The sequence below is a fragment of the Sapajus apella genome, unplaced genomic scaffold (genome assembly GCF_009761245.1).
Source record: "Sapajus apella isolate SASKATOON/1434 unplaced genomic scaffold, GSC_monkey_1.0 scaffold1, whole genome shotgun sequence".
Classification (NCBI taxonomy): Eukaryota; Metazoa; Chordata; class Mammalia; order Primates; family Cebidae; genus Sapajus; species Sapajus apella.
The window spans coordinates 10,110,041-10,127,639 of record NW_022436941.1 but is presented as its reverse complement, the minus strand read 5'-3'; positions in this window follow the sequence as shown (position 1 = coordinate 10,127,639).

Genomic DNA, 17,599 nt, shown 5'->3' with positions numbered 1-17,599 from the left:
TCCATCATCCCACTGCTCACTGAACCCAATAATCTGTTTACTCCACTCCTACATATGACTAATGATTAATGTGAAGAATATTATACTAACCTGTTTACTGGTTTTGCTGTAGGCTTAAGACCACAAATCTCAACCCTACTAAATAATTCCACCATAATCTCTCTTCAAACTTGCAAGACCCACTCTTCACTCACCTGAATTGATAACTTCATTTCAATACTACTAAGAGTAAATAGAAAATATCAAATGGGAATTTTCTCATCTTCCAAACAACAGATGTATCATCAATTCCACATCTGTAACCATTCTCTCTGCCTTTCACTTTCTAATAAAACAAGTACTTTGAATTTATTCCTACTCTTCTCTTCTTAACAGCCTAATTTCCACACTTTTTCCTTCTATCCCTGCCTCACACATTTCTCTGCTCTATTGTAGTATACTTATTAAATAGGCATAATATCTCTCCTTTAGCTAGGGAACACTTTTTCTGCCTCTTTTCCATGGTAAAAATTCTTAAAAGTCTATGGTAACTTTCTCCAAATCTCTATTTTTTCCTAAGCCCATCTCAACTGGATTTTTATCCCCTTCATTCCATGATCAGCAAGGAATTCCTTGTTGCTAAAATCATATTGGTCATTTTTCTGTTCTCATCTTAGTTGAATTTATAAGCAACTTTCAACTTTCATTTATATATTCTTGAGTTTGTTTTTAGGGTGTCCAGGATTTTGAGAAAGTATTTTCTCCTAGATTTTTCCTATAGAATTTTATCTTTCTTAGTCTTTTTGTTCATTATTTTGCCTCAAACTAATTTTTTTAAATTTCAACTTTTATTTCCAATTCTGAGGGTACGTGTATAGGTTTTTTACATGGGTATATTGTGTGATGCTGAGGGTTGGAGTACAAATGATCCCACTGAGGAAGTAGGGTGAGACTTGACTCCAGAGGAAGGCCTTGGACAACTGGACCTGACTGAGGACTGGCTACAACAGGGCAAGGGCAGAAGCAGCCCTTGCCATCAGACATGTCCACCAGTGTGCCATGTCAGTTCACCATTGCTATGGCAACACCCAGGAGTTACCATCCCTTTCCATAACAATGACCTGATAACCCAAAAGTTATTACCCTTTGCCTAGAAATTTCTGCATAAATAGTCCTGTAATCTGCATGGAATTAAAAGTGGGTATTAATACGGCTGCTAATCTGCCCTGAGATGCTATTCTCTGCCTATGGAGTAGCCTTGCTCTGCTAGCGCACTCAGAGCTGTAACACTGCCTCTTCAATAAAGCTGTTTTCTCTACCTCAAGTTTGAAAGTGAAGAATGCTCTCAGGCCAAGCCCCGCTTTGGGGCTTGCCTGTACTGCATCACCAATACTGAGGTGGTGGGCATAGTAATCAACAGTTAGTTTTTCAACCCTTGCCTCCCCCACTACTCCCCTGCTCTAGTAGTCTCTAGTGTCTATTGTTGCCATATTTATTTTCATGAGTACCCAATGTTTGGCTCCCACTTATAAGTCAGAACATGTGGTATTTGGCTTACTGTTCCTGTGTTAATTCACTTAAGATAGTGGCCTATAGCTGCATTCATGTTGCTGCAAAGAACATAATTTTGATTTTTTAATGGCTGCATAGTATTTCATGGTGTAAATGCGCCACATTTTCTTTATCCAATCCACTGTTGGTGGGCACCTAGGTTGATTCCATGTCTTGATTATGATGATAGTGTGGCAGTGAACATGCAAGTGCATGTGTCTTTTTAGAACAAGGAATCATTTTGTTCTAACATCCTCTGCATTTAATCCATCAGCAAATCCCACGGTGTCCACCTCTAAAATACTTTATAATTTGTTCACTTCTCTCTAGGTCCAAAGCTATCATCATAATCTATCAAAAATCACCCTTTTACCAGATCTCTGTAATAGCTGCCTAATTTATCTTCCTGGTTTTATTTTCACCCTCCACCTCACCCTTGAAACAATTCATTCTATACAAAAAGAAAGGACTCTTCAACCTTTCAATCAATACATTCTTTTTTAAAAACCTTTAAATATTTTCTCTAATATTTAAAAGAAAATCCACACTTTATACCTTGTTCTGAATGACACTATGTTCTTGCCATTCCTTCTAACCTCAAATCATACCATCATAACCCTCACATATCATGCTCCAGCCACTCCAACCCACCTTTATCCTCACTATTCTGACAGTGCTTTTCTTCTGTACCCATAGAAGAAAATGGTCACCATTTGTGGATGTCAGTTTTCCCAAGAAATTGACTCTGAGATGGAGATTTGTGTGTACATGGTATATGGGTGGTATTGGGACCAATATCTGTTGAAGTAAAACAAGCAGGAGTATACAGAGAGAGAAGTGGAACTGCAACAGTTGCAGCAAAGGCCTCAAACAAGCCTATGAAGAGCTCTGGAATGAAGGTATCACTGAAGTGGAGCAGGTGGCTTAGTCTTTATCCTTCCATATAAACCAGTCAATCAATACAGGCTGAAATTTGAAAGGAGACAGTCCTTTTCAGCTATGAACATTCTCTAAAGGCTGTCAGCAGGCAAGGCTCCCAGAAGCTAGAAGATAAATGCTTCAGTCCTAATAGAAGGGGCTGCAGGAATGGAGGTGATGCTCCATAGCAACCACTACACCTATCAAATTTTCCTTCCTTCCTAACAGAGGCCATGATGATCATCCTGAATATGAAAATTCCCATATCTTATCTTCATCTGAAAGTACCTTACCTATTTGTTTCTTATATACTTTCTGATTGTACAAGTAGTACATACATGTTAGAAAAACAGAGGTCTTAGCTATCTTATTCATTGCCATTGCCTCAGTACCTAGGAAACTGTCTAGAAGGCAAATCGATAATTTATATGAATGGATGATTTCTTGAATGAATAAGTTCAGTCCCTCAGACAGGCAAAAGATTTTATGTGTTATATACATCCTTCCCCATAGAGATGAGAACACAAAATTAAGTGCACAAAACTCTCATGAGACTGACTTAGATGAGGTGGTTTTGGTATAATGAAAAAAGTCCTGAATTGGGTCCCAAAACTCAAGGCTCCTTTCTACTAAGCAAATAAACATCTAACCTGGCTCAAGTTATATCCCCATGTGAACCTCTATATGATCATTTTTTAAAAATATTCCTTAACTCTGATATGATATGATTCTAAGCAGAAAAAATGGCATAGAGAATATGGATAGAGAACTGCTGACTAAAAGGCAAGAGGATCCTATTATGTAAATATACTATCAATTTTTAAAACCAAGATAAAATTATCTTATAAAACAAGACAATATCACTTTAGGAACAATAAAAGCCCAATGTTATGTACTCTCATTGGGTATAAATATAAATAATGAGAATTTGATCAATTGCTCATTTACTTCAAAAATAATGCTATTTTAGTACTATTAAAACTTAGGGGCCATTTAGGAACAGCTCAGGATTGCAGCTCCCAGTGGAAGTGCAGAGGCTGAGTGCACGCTGCATTTCCAGACGGATTTTTATTGCCCACAGACCAGGAGATTCCCAGGCGGAGGAGCCACATGGGTCGCCAGCATGGCTGTTTTGGCCGGCGCCGGCGATTCGGTCCCGGGGCTATTTTGGCCTGCACGGCTGCTTTGCGGCACCCCGGCACGGCAGTTCTCCGTACAAAATACACTGGCCTGGGTGCTCTTTTAGCAGGCGATTGGAACCCTGGGAAGGTGCAGTCGCCCTTCATTTGTCTAAAAAGGGGTCTGAAACAGAGCCAGGAGATTCCCAGGCAAAAAAAAAAAAAAAAAAAGCCCGACGCCGTTGTTTAAGCCGGCGCAGTGAGTCGCCGATAGGGAAATCACAAAGACCCCAATGCCTTTTCAACAGGTGACTGGAACACCTGGGAGAGAGTCGACCGTTCAACGAAAAACCAAAAGGCTGCGAGGCAGAGAGCCAGGTGATCAGGCTCGGCTGGTCCCACCCCCATAAAGAACAGCAATCAGAAACTCTTTAGATTGAGAGTTTCACAGCTAGCACAGCTGAACCTGGGACGGTCCAGCTCTGTAGGGGAGGGGCGTCCGCAATTGCCGAGGCACTCCACCACTTCAGGGGTAGTCTGCCATTGCTGAGGCAGCCCGCCGTTGCCAAGGCAACCTGCCATTACAGCAAGAATGCGCCATTACAGAGGTGGGCCACCAATGATGAGACGGTTCTAACTAAACCCATATAAACAGGACTGCAGGGAAGTTCACACAACAGCTGGGCAGAGCCCACAACAGGCAGCAAAGCCTCTGCAGGCAGATAGTGACTAGGCTGCCTCCTTTCTGTGCAGGGCAGCCCTGAAAAAAAGGTAGCAGCACAATGGAAACTCATAAAGCCCTAATTACCTGAGACAGGGCACCGGGGGAAAAAAAAAAGGTGTTTATGAGTTCTGCTGCAGCAGACCTAAACGTACCTGCCCAGCAGCCCTGAATGAAAAACTGAGCTCACAACTCAGCACTTGAGCTCATGTAAAGGACAGACTGTCTCTTCAAGTAGCTCTCTAACCCCCGTATATCCAAAGAGTCACCTCATAAAGGAGAGATCAGGTATACATTTAGCAGGCATCCTTCTGGGACAAAGATAGCAGAAGAAGAAACTGGTAGCAAGCCTTACTGTTCTGCAGCTGCAGGTGATCCCCAGGCAAGCAGGACCTGGAGGGGACCTAGCAGTCCTACACCAGAGGGGCCAGACTGTTAGAAGGAAAACTAAGAAACAGAAATAACTTCATTATCAACAAATTGGACATCCACTCAGAGACCCAAACTGAAAGTCATCAAGTACAAAGATGGCAGGTGGATAAATCCACAAAGATGGGAACAAACCAGTGCAAAAAGGATGAAAACACCCGAAATCAGAACACCTCTCCTCCTACAAGAGATCACAACTCCTCACCAGCAAGGGAACAAGGCTGGATGGAGAATGAGTGTGATGAAATGACAGAATCAGACTTCAGAAGGTGGGTAATAAGGAACTTCCATGAGCTAACAGAACATGTTCTAACCCAATGCAAAGAAACTAAGACCCTTGAAAAAAGATTTGACGAAATGCTAATGAGAATGGACAACTTAGAGAGGAATATAAGTGAATTGATGGAGCTGAAAAAAACAACACAAGAACTTCGTGAAGCATGCACAAGTTTCAACAGCCGAATTGACCATGCAGAAGAAAAAATATCAGAGGTCGAAGATCAACTCAACGAATTAAACAAGAAGGCAAGATTAGAGAAAAAAGGGTAAAAAGGAATGAACAAAGTCTCCAAGAAATGTGGCACTACGTGAAAAGGCCTAATCTACATTTGATAGATGTACCTGAATGTGATGAAGAGAATGAATCCAAGCTGGAAAATACTCTTCAGGATATTATCCAGGAAAACTTCCCCAAACTAGCAATGCAGGCCAATATTCAACTCCAGGAAATACAGAGAACACCACAAAGATATTCCTTAAGAAGAGCGACCCCAAGGCACATAACCATCAGATTCACCAGGGCTGAAATGAAGGGGAAAATGCTAAGGGCAGCCAGAGAGAAAGGTCAGGTAACCCACAAAGGGAAGCCCATCAGACTTACAGCAGATCTCTCAGCAGAAACCCTATAAGTCAGAAGAGAGTGGGGGCCAATATTCAAATCCTTAAACAAAAGAACTTTCAACCCAGAATCTCCTATCCAGCCAAACTAAGCTTCATAATTGAAGGAAAAATAAAATCCTTTCTGAACAAGCAAGTACTCAGACATTTCATCACCACCGGGCCTGCTTTACAGGAGCTACTGAAAGAGGCTTTACACATAAAGAGGAACAAGTAGTACCAGCCACTCCAAAAATAAACCAAATGGTAAAGAGCATCAACACAATGAAGAATCTATATCAACTAATTAACTCAGAACCGCACAGCCTCATGGAAACTTAACAACATGCTCTTGAATGTTGACTGGATAAATAATGAAATGAAGGCAGAAATAAAGATGTTTTTCGAAACCAACGAGAATGAAGATACCACATACCAAAACCTCTGGGACACATTTAAAGCAGTCTCTAGAGGAAAATATATAGCAATGAGTGCCCTATGAGAAGAAAGGAGAGATCTAAAATTGACACTCCATCATCAAAATTGAAAGAGCCAGAGGAGCAAGATAAAAAAAACTCAAAACCTAGCAGAAGACAGGAAACAACTAAGATCAGAGCAGAACTGAAGAAGAAAGAGATACAAAAAACCCTTCAAAAAATCAATAAATCCAGGAGCTGCTTTTTCGAAAAGATCAACAAAATAGACAGACCACTAGCCAGACTAATAAAAAAGAAAAGAGAAAATAACCAAATTGATGCAATAAAAAATGATAAAGCAGATATCACCACAGATTCCACAGAAATTCAAACCATCATCAGAGATTATTACAAACAACTCTAGGAACATAAACTAGTAAACCTGGAAGAAATGGATAAATTCCTGGACATTTGCCTCCTCCCAAGCCTAAACCAGGAAGAAGTTGAAAACCTGAATAGACCAATAAAAAGGTCTGAAGTTGAGGCAGCAATTAAGAGCCTAACACCCAAAAAAACCTCAGGTCCAGAGAGATTCACAGCCGAATTCTACCAGACATACAAAGAGGAGCTGGTACCATTCTTTCTGAAACTATTCCAAATAATCCAAAAAAAGGGAATCCTTCCCAAATCATTTCATGAGACAAACATCATCCTGATACCAAAACCCGGCAGAGACTCAACAGGAAAAGAAAACTTCATATCAACATCCATGATGAACATAGATGCAAAAATCTTCAATAAAATACTGGCAAGCCGATTGCAACAGCACATCAAAAAGCTTATCCACCATGATCAAGTAAGATTAATCCCAGGGATGCAAGACTGGTTTAACATATGCATGTCCATAAACATAATTCACCACATAAACAGAACCAAAGATAAAAACCACATGATTGTCTCAATTGATGCAGAGAAGGCCTTTGACAAAATTCAACAGCCTTTATGCTAAAAATCCTCAATAAACTAGGTATTGACGGAACGTATCTCAAAATAATAAAAGCTATTTATGACAAACCCACAGCCAATATCATACTGATTGGGCAAAAACTGGAAGCATTCCCTTTGAAATCTGGAACTAGACAAGGATGCCCTCTCTCACCACTCCTATTCAATGTAGTACTGGAAGTTCTAGCCAGAGCAATCAGGCAAGAAAAAGAAATAAAGGATATTCAAATAGGAAAGGAGGAAATCAAATTGTCTCTATTTACAGACCACATGATTGTATATCTAGAAGACCCCATCGTCTCAGCCCAAAGTCTCCTGAAACTGATAAGCAACTTCAGCAAAGTCTCAGGATACAAAATCAATGTGCAAAAATCACATGCATTCCTATACACCAATAACAGACTTAAAGAGAGCCAAATCAAGAATGAACTGCCATTCACAATTGCCACAAAAAGAATAAAATGCCTAGGAATACAACTAACAAAGGATGTAAAGGACCTCTTCAAGGAGAACTACAAACCACTGCTCAACGAAATAAGAGAGGACACAAACAGATGGAGAAACATTCCATGTTCATGGTTAGGAAGAATCAATATCCTGAAAATGGCCATACTGCCCAAAGTAATTTACAGATTCAATGCTATCCCCATCAAGCTACAATGACCTTCTTCACAGAACTGGAAAAAAACACCTTAAACTTCATATGGAACCAAAAGAGAGCCCACATAGCCTAGTCAATTCTAAGCAAAAAGAACAAAGCGGGAGGCATCACACTACCAGACTTCAAACTATACTACAAGGCTACAGTAATCAAAACAGCATGGTACTGGTACCAAAACAGAGATATAGACCCATGGAACAGAACAGAGGTCTTGGAGGCAACACAACATATCTACAACCATCTGATCTTTGACAAACCTCACAAAAACAAGCAATGGGGAAAGAATTCCCTATTTAATAAATGGTGTTGGGAAAACTGGCTAGCCATGTGCAGAAAGCAGAAACTGGACCCCTTCCTGACACCTTACACTAAAATTAACTCCAAATGGATTAAGGACTTAAACATAAGACCTAACGCCATAAAAACCCTAGAAGAAAATCTAGGCAAAACCATTCAGGGCATAGGCGTAGGCAAGGACTTCATTACCAAAACACCAAAAGCATTGGCAACAAAAGCCAAAATAGACAAATGGGACCTAATAAAACTCCACAGCTTCTGCATGGCAAAAGAAACAGTCATTAGAGTGAATCGGCAACCAACAGAATGGGAAAAAAATTTTGCAGTTTACCCATCTGACAATGGGCTGATATCCAGAATTTACAAAGAACTAAAACAGATTTACAAGAAAAAAACAAACAAACCCATTCAAAAGTGGGTAAAGGATATGAACAGACACTTTACAAAAGAAGACATACATGAGGCCAATAAACATATGAAAAAATGCTCATCATCACTGGTCATCAGAGAAATGCAAATACAAAACTACATTGAGATAACATCTCCCGCCAGTTAGAATGGCGATCATTAACAAATCTGGAGGCAACAGATGCTGGAGAGGATGTGGAGAAATAGGAACACTTTTACAGTGTTGGTGGGAGTCTTCAACCATTGTGAAAGACAGTGTGGCGATTCCTCAAGGACCTAGAAATAGAAATTCCATTTGACCCAGCAATCCCAATACTGGGTATATATCCAAAGGATTATAAATTATTCTACTATAAGGACACATGCACACGAATGTTCATTGCAGCACAGTTTACAATAGCAAAGACCTGGAACCAACCCAAATGTCCATCGATGATATACTGGACAGGGAAAATGTGGCACATATACACCATGGAATATTATGCAGCCATCAAAAATGATGAGTTTGTGTCCTTTGTTGGGACATGGATGAACTTGGAAGCAATCATTCTCAGCAAGCTGACACAGGAATAGAAAATCAAACACCACATGTTCTCACTCATAGACAGGTGTTGAACTATGAGAACACATGGACACAGGGAGGGGAGCACTACACACTGGGGTGTGTTGAGGGGGATGGCATGGGGAGAAATGCCAGATATAGGTGAGGGGGAGGAAGGCAGCAAATCACACTGCCACATGTATACGTATGCAACAATCTTGCATGTTCTTCACATGCACCCTGAAACCTAAAATGCAATTAAAAATAATAATAATGATAAAAATATTAAAGTAAAAAAAAAAACTTAGGTGACCTCTGAAATGTTTTTTTGTAATCCAAAACAATACTAATATTATAAATCAAAACTAAAAAATGCAGTGTGTGTTTGTGTACATGTGTTGCCGGGGCGGGGGGTGGGGAGACAGTGCTGAGGGAAACATGATCTAATTCTTATATATCTGAAATTCTAGAAAAATATCATAAATTGTTCCTTTCAATATAGCATAAAATTACTATAAGATGGACAGTGTATAGCACATTTTTGAAACATAGCTAATTTAACTGTTTATTTGTAAGCATGATGTTATCATAACTATGATGTTAAATATATCTTAGTAAGGAGTTGTAGGAACATTTCTGAAATTGGAGATACCATATTCAAAATTAACATGATCGATTGAACAAAATCATCAAGTTCACTCCTTCCCAAATGCAACTAAAGCTACAGTAAGGGATTTTAAAAAGGGATTTTTTAAAGTTAATTTTTGGGAAGAGTAAGAACAGAAAACAGACAACACACAAAATGTTGGCAGTTGGAAAGGAAAAAGATAAATGATAAACAACTTAGCAGAGTACAGAGCTGAACACTAAGCAAATAAGGGTGAAAACTTAGAACAACCTAATTTTTACTGAGGGTATTAAAAGGCTTAGAAACTGGCAGTGCCAAATACCTTTGGAATGTAGCTCAAAGGGAATGCTAAGTAATACTGATATGATGAAAATTGTATGAAAAGCCTATTTCTAACCCCCCTTACTATCATATGTTTCTAGGCAATTGATTCTACCCTTCCTATAATAACTCAGGAGTGGATAGAATAAAATAATAGGATATCTAGTCTGGGGAATACAAGGTAAAGTTAAGGTTATTTATTAATTTACAAAAATAGGTGAGTTAAGTGACCTTATGCAGATTGTATACTGAGACACCCTACTTCCTACTTTTACTCACTTCTCAGAATGCTGACAAACAAAATTTTAACCTCTGAAGAGAAAATAAAGCCTTATGTTTTTGAAAACCAATCAGCTGAAATAAAATATCTAAAGATACTGGAAATTGGAGTGCCTCAACAAAACCTACCTGATCACTCTACCAAAATAGGCTAAAGTCGAAAAGTCAACCCATTTGTTCAGAAGTTGTAATCAGCTTTTTAAACTCTCAATAGAGGACAAATGTAAAAATCAATCAACAATAAGGAAGATAAGAGCAAGTTGGTGGAGACAGAGAGCTAAGTAGTTAAAAAAATTAAACTTCAGAAATCTTAGATGACTAGCATGAATTGAGAGACTCAACAATGAAAACATGTCAATAATCCCCAAATCAATCTATAGAGTCAACATAATCCTAATCAAAATCCAAGTAGAAATTTAAATAAAAATTGATGAGCCAATTCAAAAATTTATATGGAAAATCAGTGGGTAAAATAAATAGCAAAGATAACCCTAAAGAAGGAGAATAAAACTTGAAATATCAAGGTTATCAAATATCAAGACTTATTGCAAAGATACAGTAATGACAGCATAATATTAAACAAAGATTGATAAATAGACCAATAGAACAGAATAAAGTGGTAAATAAAAAACTAAAATACAGATACATGCATAGAGCCACTTTACATGCAGTGTCATTCCAGTGCAGTGAAGAAAGAATGGCCTTTTCTCCAAATTTCAGATATATAATTGACAACCATATGGAAAGATAATAAATTTAGACCTCTCTAATCATACTATATGTATCTGTTCTGGCAGTAAACTCTGAAGAAAAAGTATAAAAAGCAACTACATGAAGCTTCTGGAGAGAAAAGAAAAGCCAGCAGATTTTGGAGAGGATTGAATCATAGAAAAAAGGCGGTCATGCAGTAAATTCTCATTTTTACAGTACTAGATTGAGGACAGGGCACAGTCCCAGCATGGCATTGGACTGCTAAAACTCAGAGAAACTATATTTTTCGGTGATGTGATCATTCAAAGGACCGTGTCTAGGGCAACCACAGCCTACTGAAAGTGAGAGGGGAATCCCCAAAAATGAAAGAATCTGAGAAGGTAAGCCATAGTACTTTATATAAACTCTGTGTAAGTCCTTAGTTGACCTTTGAAACTTGAATATAGAAAGGGGAATATAAGCAACCCAGTGAAGAATAAAAAAACTGAACTGAGATGTGAGCTGGCATCCACTAAAGAAAAAACGTTGCTTGCAGTCTAATTAAGTTGGTTGCTAAAACAGCACTCGGGGTTACCCAGTTATTTCCAAAGTCAGCTGAATTGTGAAATCTTCTTGGCCTTTTTTGTTGTTATGTCATCATGTAGATCATCTTATGATGAGAGTGGCAGTACAGAAACATTTGCAACTTTGGGTAGAATATGATGTACAAGCATCATGACCATTGTGACAAAAAGAAGAACAATTAGTAATCCTTGTAAAATACTTCAGAACTGAGGACCCCAATTGTACAACTTAGATCAAAAGAATAAATCCCTTATGCCATCGGGATCAACCAAACTTAGACAGGCAAATTGCTTTGTCCTTAAGATGATGTATAGCGTATTCTATTTTGCTTGTTTTATTCATCCAAATACAGCAATAAATATTCACAATGGCATGGACACCACCATGACCAGCCAGCAAGAAATCTAGAGCTACTGATGCCAACAAGATGAGGATGATCTGTACTTCATCTAAAATCATTATTAACCAGTATCATCAATAACTTCTGCCAGAGTTTGTGATAAGCATCTTCACTGATCTAAATTGAGGGATTTTTTTTTTTTTGCTTTGGTTTTCTAAGATGGATCGATTCTTTTTTTCTCTATTTTTTGTTTATAATATCTACATGTGTCTTGCTAATAGGTGGCCTATAAGGAAGTGGGCCACTCACTTTTTGTTTTGTAGGTCCATAAATTTATTTGGGGATCTGTCTTGCTTTGTTCTGGAAATATCAAAGAATGTTCTAGGTTTTGTAGTTCAGGTGAATGACGATTTTCCATTCTAATTTCTATTTTCTAATTTCAGCTTTAATTATTAACAAAATGAGAAGAAAGCCTGATGTTACACTGGTGCCTTCTTTAATTCTCAAATGTCATCAGAGGTACCTTTTAGACTACCCACCCACACCCCAGAAAAAACTCCTGTAGTTTCCTTTCAATCTCTCTCTCTCTTTTACCCTTAAAGAGTCAGGCCAAAAGCTATGGAAGCAGTGGTTTTTCTTCCCAGGTTAGTTGCTACAGAGATGATGGTCAGAGTTCTATTTTCATATATAGCCTGGCCATTGTCTATTTTGTTAGCAGTCTCTCACATTCCTTACCACAGTTCAATTAATGAAATAAATTCTCTGACTTTAACCAGAATCTACAAAGAACTTCAACAAATTTACAAGGAAAAAACAAACAACCCCATCAAAAAGGGGCAAAGGAATGGACACTTCTCAAAAGAAGACATTTATGCAGCCAACAAAAATATGAAAAAATGCTCATCATCACTGGTCATTAGAGAAATGCAAATCAAAACCACATTGAGATACCATTTCACACCAGTTAGAATGGCTAGAATGGTGATCATTTAAAAAATCAGGAGACAACAGATGCTGGAGAGGATGTGGAGAAATGGGAACACTTTTACCCTGGTGGTGTTTGTGTAAATTAGTTCAACCATTGTAGAAGACACTGTGGCAATTCTTTAAGGATCTAGAACTAGAAATGCTATTTGATCCAGCAATCCCATTACTGGATATATACCCAAAGGATTATAAAACATTCTATTATAAAGAAACATGCACACATATGTTTATTGTGGCACTGTTTACAATAGCAGACTTGGAAGTAAATGCCCATCAATGATAGACTGGATAAAGAAAATGTGGCACATATACACAGTGGAATACCATTCAGTCATAAAAAAGGATGAGTTCATGTCCTTTGCAGGGACATGGATAAAGCTGGAAACCATCATTTTCAGCAAGCTGACACAAGAACAGAAAACCAAACACCACATGTTCTAACTCATAAGCGGGTGTTGAACAATGAGTACACATGGACACAGGGAGGGGAACATCACACACTGGGGCCTGTCAGGGGGTGGGCGGTGTAGGGGAGGGATAGCAGTTTGGAAGACTGGGGAGGGATAACATTAGGAGAAATACCTAATGTTGATGACAGGGAGATGGATGCAGCAAACCACATGGCACACGTATACCTATGTAACAAATCTCTACATTCTGTACATGTACCCCAGAACTTAAAGTATAATAAAAAATTACATTATATAAATTATATTTAACTAAAAGAATGTCATCACTTATGAATAAATAAATCATTTTATAAATTGAGCTTCTCATGAGTTCAGTCCTGTGATGCATTTTTAAATTAATTTTTAATTTTTGTGGGCACATATTAGGTGAATATATTTTGGAATTACATGAGATATTTAGATACAGGGATGCAATGCTTAATAATGACATCAGGATAAATGTGGTACCTATCACCTCAAGCATTTATCCTTTGTGTTACAAACAATCAAATTATGTTCTTAGTTATTTTTAAATGGGCAATAAAATTATTTTTGACTATAGTCACCCTGATGTTCTAGCAAATGCTAGATCTTATACATTCTTCCCACTTTTTGTACACACTAACCATCCCCATTTCCCTCCACCTATCACCAACTGTTCTTCCCAGGCTCTAGAAACCATCCTACTACTCCCTATGTCCATGAGTTCAGCTGTTTTAATTTTTAGCTCCCGCAGATAAGTGAGAGCATGTGATATTTGTCTTTCTGTGTCTGGCTTACTTCACTTAACATAAAGACCTCCAGTTCCATCTATGAGGTAGCAAATGACAGGATCCTCATTTGTTTTTATGACTCAATAGTACTTCATTGCGTATATGTATCACATTTTCTTTACCTATTCATTTGGTGATGAACATTTGGGTAGCTTCCAAATCGTGGCTATTGTGTATACCACTGCAATAAACATAGGAATACAGATATCCCTCCCTTTCATATACTGATTTCCTTCCTTCCTTCCTCCCTCCCTCCCTCCCTCCCTTCCTTTCTCTCTTTCTTTTTTTTTTTTTTTTTTTTTTTTTGGAGGGAGTCTTGCTCTGTCACCAGGCTGGAGTGCAGTGGCCAGTCTCCGCTCACTGCAACCTGTACCTCCCAGCTTCAAGTGATTCTCTTGTCTCAGCTTCCCAAATAGCAGGGACTGCAAGAACATGCCACCATGCCCAGCTAATTTTTGTATTTTTAGTAGAGATGGGGTTTCACCATGCTAACCAGGTTGGCCTCAATCTCTTGACCTTGTGATCCCCTTACCCTAGCCTCCCAAAGGCCGTGAATGACCATGCCTGCCCTACTGATTTCCTTTCTGTGGGGTATATACTCAGCAGTGGGATTGCTGTATCATGTGGTAGCTCCATTTTTAGTTTCTGAGAAACCTCCAAACTATTCTTCATATTGGTTGTACAAATTTACATTCCCACCAACAGTGTACAAGGGTTCTCTTTCTCCATATCTTTACCAGCATTTGTTATTGCCTGTCTTTTGGAAAAAAAGCCATGTTAATTGGCATGAGATGATTTGTATTTTTTTTTTATAATCAATGATGTTAAGCACATTTGTATATACATGTTTGCCATTTACATGTCTTCTTTGGGGAAATGTCTATTCAGATCTCTTACTCATTTTTAAATTGGATTATTAGATGTTTTCCTACATAGTTGTTTGAGGTCCTTTTTGATTTTTGTATATGATGAGAGATAGTTACCCAGTTTCATTCTTCTGCATATGGATAAACCAGTTTTCTCACCATCATTTATTGAAAAGACTGTCTTTTCCCCAATATATGTTCTGAACAACTTTGTAAAAAATGACTTCACTGTACATGTATAGATTTACACCTGCATTTTGTATTCTGTTCCATTGGTATGAATCTCTTTTTCTACCAATGCCATGCCATTTTGGCTACTAGAGCTCTGTGGCATAATTTGAAGTCAGGTAATATAATTTCTCCAGTTTTGTTATTTTTTCTTAGGATAGCTTTGGCTATTCTGGATCTTTTGTGGTTCCATATAAATTTTAGGGTTCTTCTTTCTATGTCTGGAAAAATGTAATTGGTATTTTAAAAGGGACTGCATTGAACCTGTATATTGTTTTGGGTAGTATGGGCATTTTAACAATATTGATTCTTCTAATCCATGAACATGGAATATTATTCTAATTTTTTGTGTCTTCTTCAATTTCTTGCACCAATGTTTTATAGTTTTCATTGTTGATATTTTTCAAATCTTGGGTTAATTCTTAGGTATTTTATTTTATTTGTAGCCATTGGATATTTTCTTTTATTATTATTATTATTATTTTGAGACAGAGTCTTGCTGTTACCCATGCTGGAGTGCAATGGCACAATCTCGTCTCACTGCAACCTCTGTCGCCCAGTTTCAAGGGATTCTTGTGCCTCAGCCTCCCAAGTAGCTGGGACTACAGGCATGTGCCACCATGTCCAGCTAATTTTTTTTTTATTTTTTTATTTTTTTTGTATTTTCAGTACAGACAGGATTTCACCATTAGCAAGGATGGTCTTGATTTCCTGACCTCATGATCTACCTGCCTTAGCCTCCCAAAATGCTGGGATTACAGGCATGAGCCACCACACCTGGCCCTAAATGGGATACTTTCTTGATTTCTTTTGCAGATTCTTTCCTGGTGGCATACAAAAATAATACAGATTTTTGTATGTTGGTTTTGTATCCTACAACTTTTATGGAGTTGTTTATCAGTTCCAATAGTTTCTTGTGGAGTCTTTAGGTATTTTCAAATATAAGATCATATCTTTTCAAACAAGGATAATTTGATTTCTTCCTTCCAGTGTGGATGCCCTTTATTTCTTTCTCTTGTTTCATTACTTTACCAAGGACTTCCAGCATTATGTTGAATAATAGTGGTGAAAGTGGGCATCATTGTCATGTTCCACATCTGTGGGAAAGGCTTTACATTTTTCCTCATTTGGTGTGATACTAGCTAAGAGTCTGTCATATATGGCTTTTATTATGTTGAAGTATGTTCCCCCTATATCCAGTTTATTGAAGGTTTTTATCTTTAAGGGATGTTTATTTCATAAAAAGCTTTTCCAGCATCAATTGAAATGACATCTGGTTTTTGCTTTGCAGTCTGCCAATATGATGCAGCACATTGATTGATTTGTATCTTCGAATCATTCTTGCATTTCTAGGATAAATTCCACTTGTTCATGATGCATAATCTTTTTACTGTGTTGTTGAATGTGGCTTGCTAGGATTTTGTTGAGGGCTTTTGCATCAATATTTATTAGTAATGTTGGCCTAGAGTTTTCTTTCTTCGGTGTGCCTTTCTCTGGTTTGGTATCAGGGTAATAATGGCCTTGTAGAATGAGTTTGGAAGTATTCTCTATTTTTTGAAATAGTTTGAATAGGATTTGTATTCGTTTTTCTTTATATGTTTGGTAGAATTCAGCAGTGAAGCCATTAGGTCCTGTGCTTTTCTTTGCTGGGAGACATTTTATCGTAGCTTCAATTTCATTACTTGTTATTGGTCCCTTCTGGTTTGGATTCTTCCTGGTGCAATCTTGATAGGTTGTGTATGTCTATAAATTTATCTGTTTCTTCTAGATTTTCCAATTTGTTGCCATACAGTTACTTACAGTAGCTACTAATGATCTTCTGAGTTTCTGCAGTATCGGTTGTAATGTCTTCTTTTTTAATCTCTGAATTTATTTACTCAGGTCTTTGCTCTTTTTTCTTAGTCTGACTAATGGTTGGTCAATTGTTTTTCTTTTCAAAAAAATCAATTTTTTGTTTCATTGGTCTTTTGTATTTTTTCATTTCAATTTCATTTATCTCTGCTGTGATCTTTATTATTTCTTTTTTCCTATTAATTTTGGGTTTGGTTTGCCCTAATATTTCTAGTTCTTTAAAATGCATCACTGGTTTATTTGTAGTTTTTCCTCTTTTTTGTTGTATCCACTTATAGCTATAAACTTCTCTCTTAATAGTACTTTCACTGTATTCCATAGTTTTTGGTATGTTGTGTTTCCATTATTATTACAAGAATTTTTTCAATTTCCTTCTTAATTTCTTAATTGACCCACCAGTCATTCAAAAACATACTGTTTAATTTCCATGTGTTTGTATAGTTTCCAAAATTCCTTTTGGTATTAATTTCTAGTTTTTTCAGAAAACTAAAAATCTTGTGGTCAGAGATAATGGTTAATATTATTTCAATATTTTTGATGTTTTAAGATTTGTCTTGTACTTAACATATCATCAGTCCTTAAGAATTATCCACATGCTGAGAAAAAGAATGTGTGTTTTTGCAACCAACTGATGAAATATTCTATAAGTATCTATTGGATTCATTTAATCTATAGTGCAGAT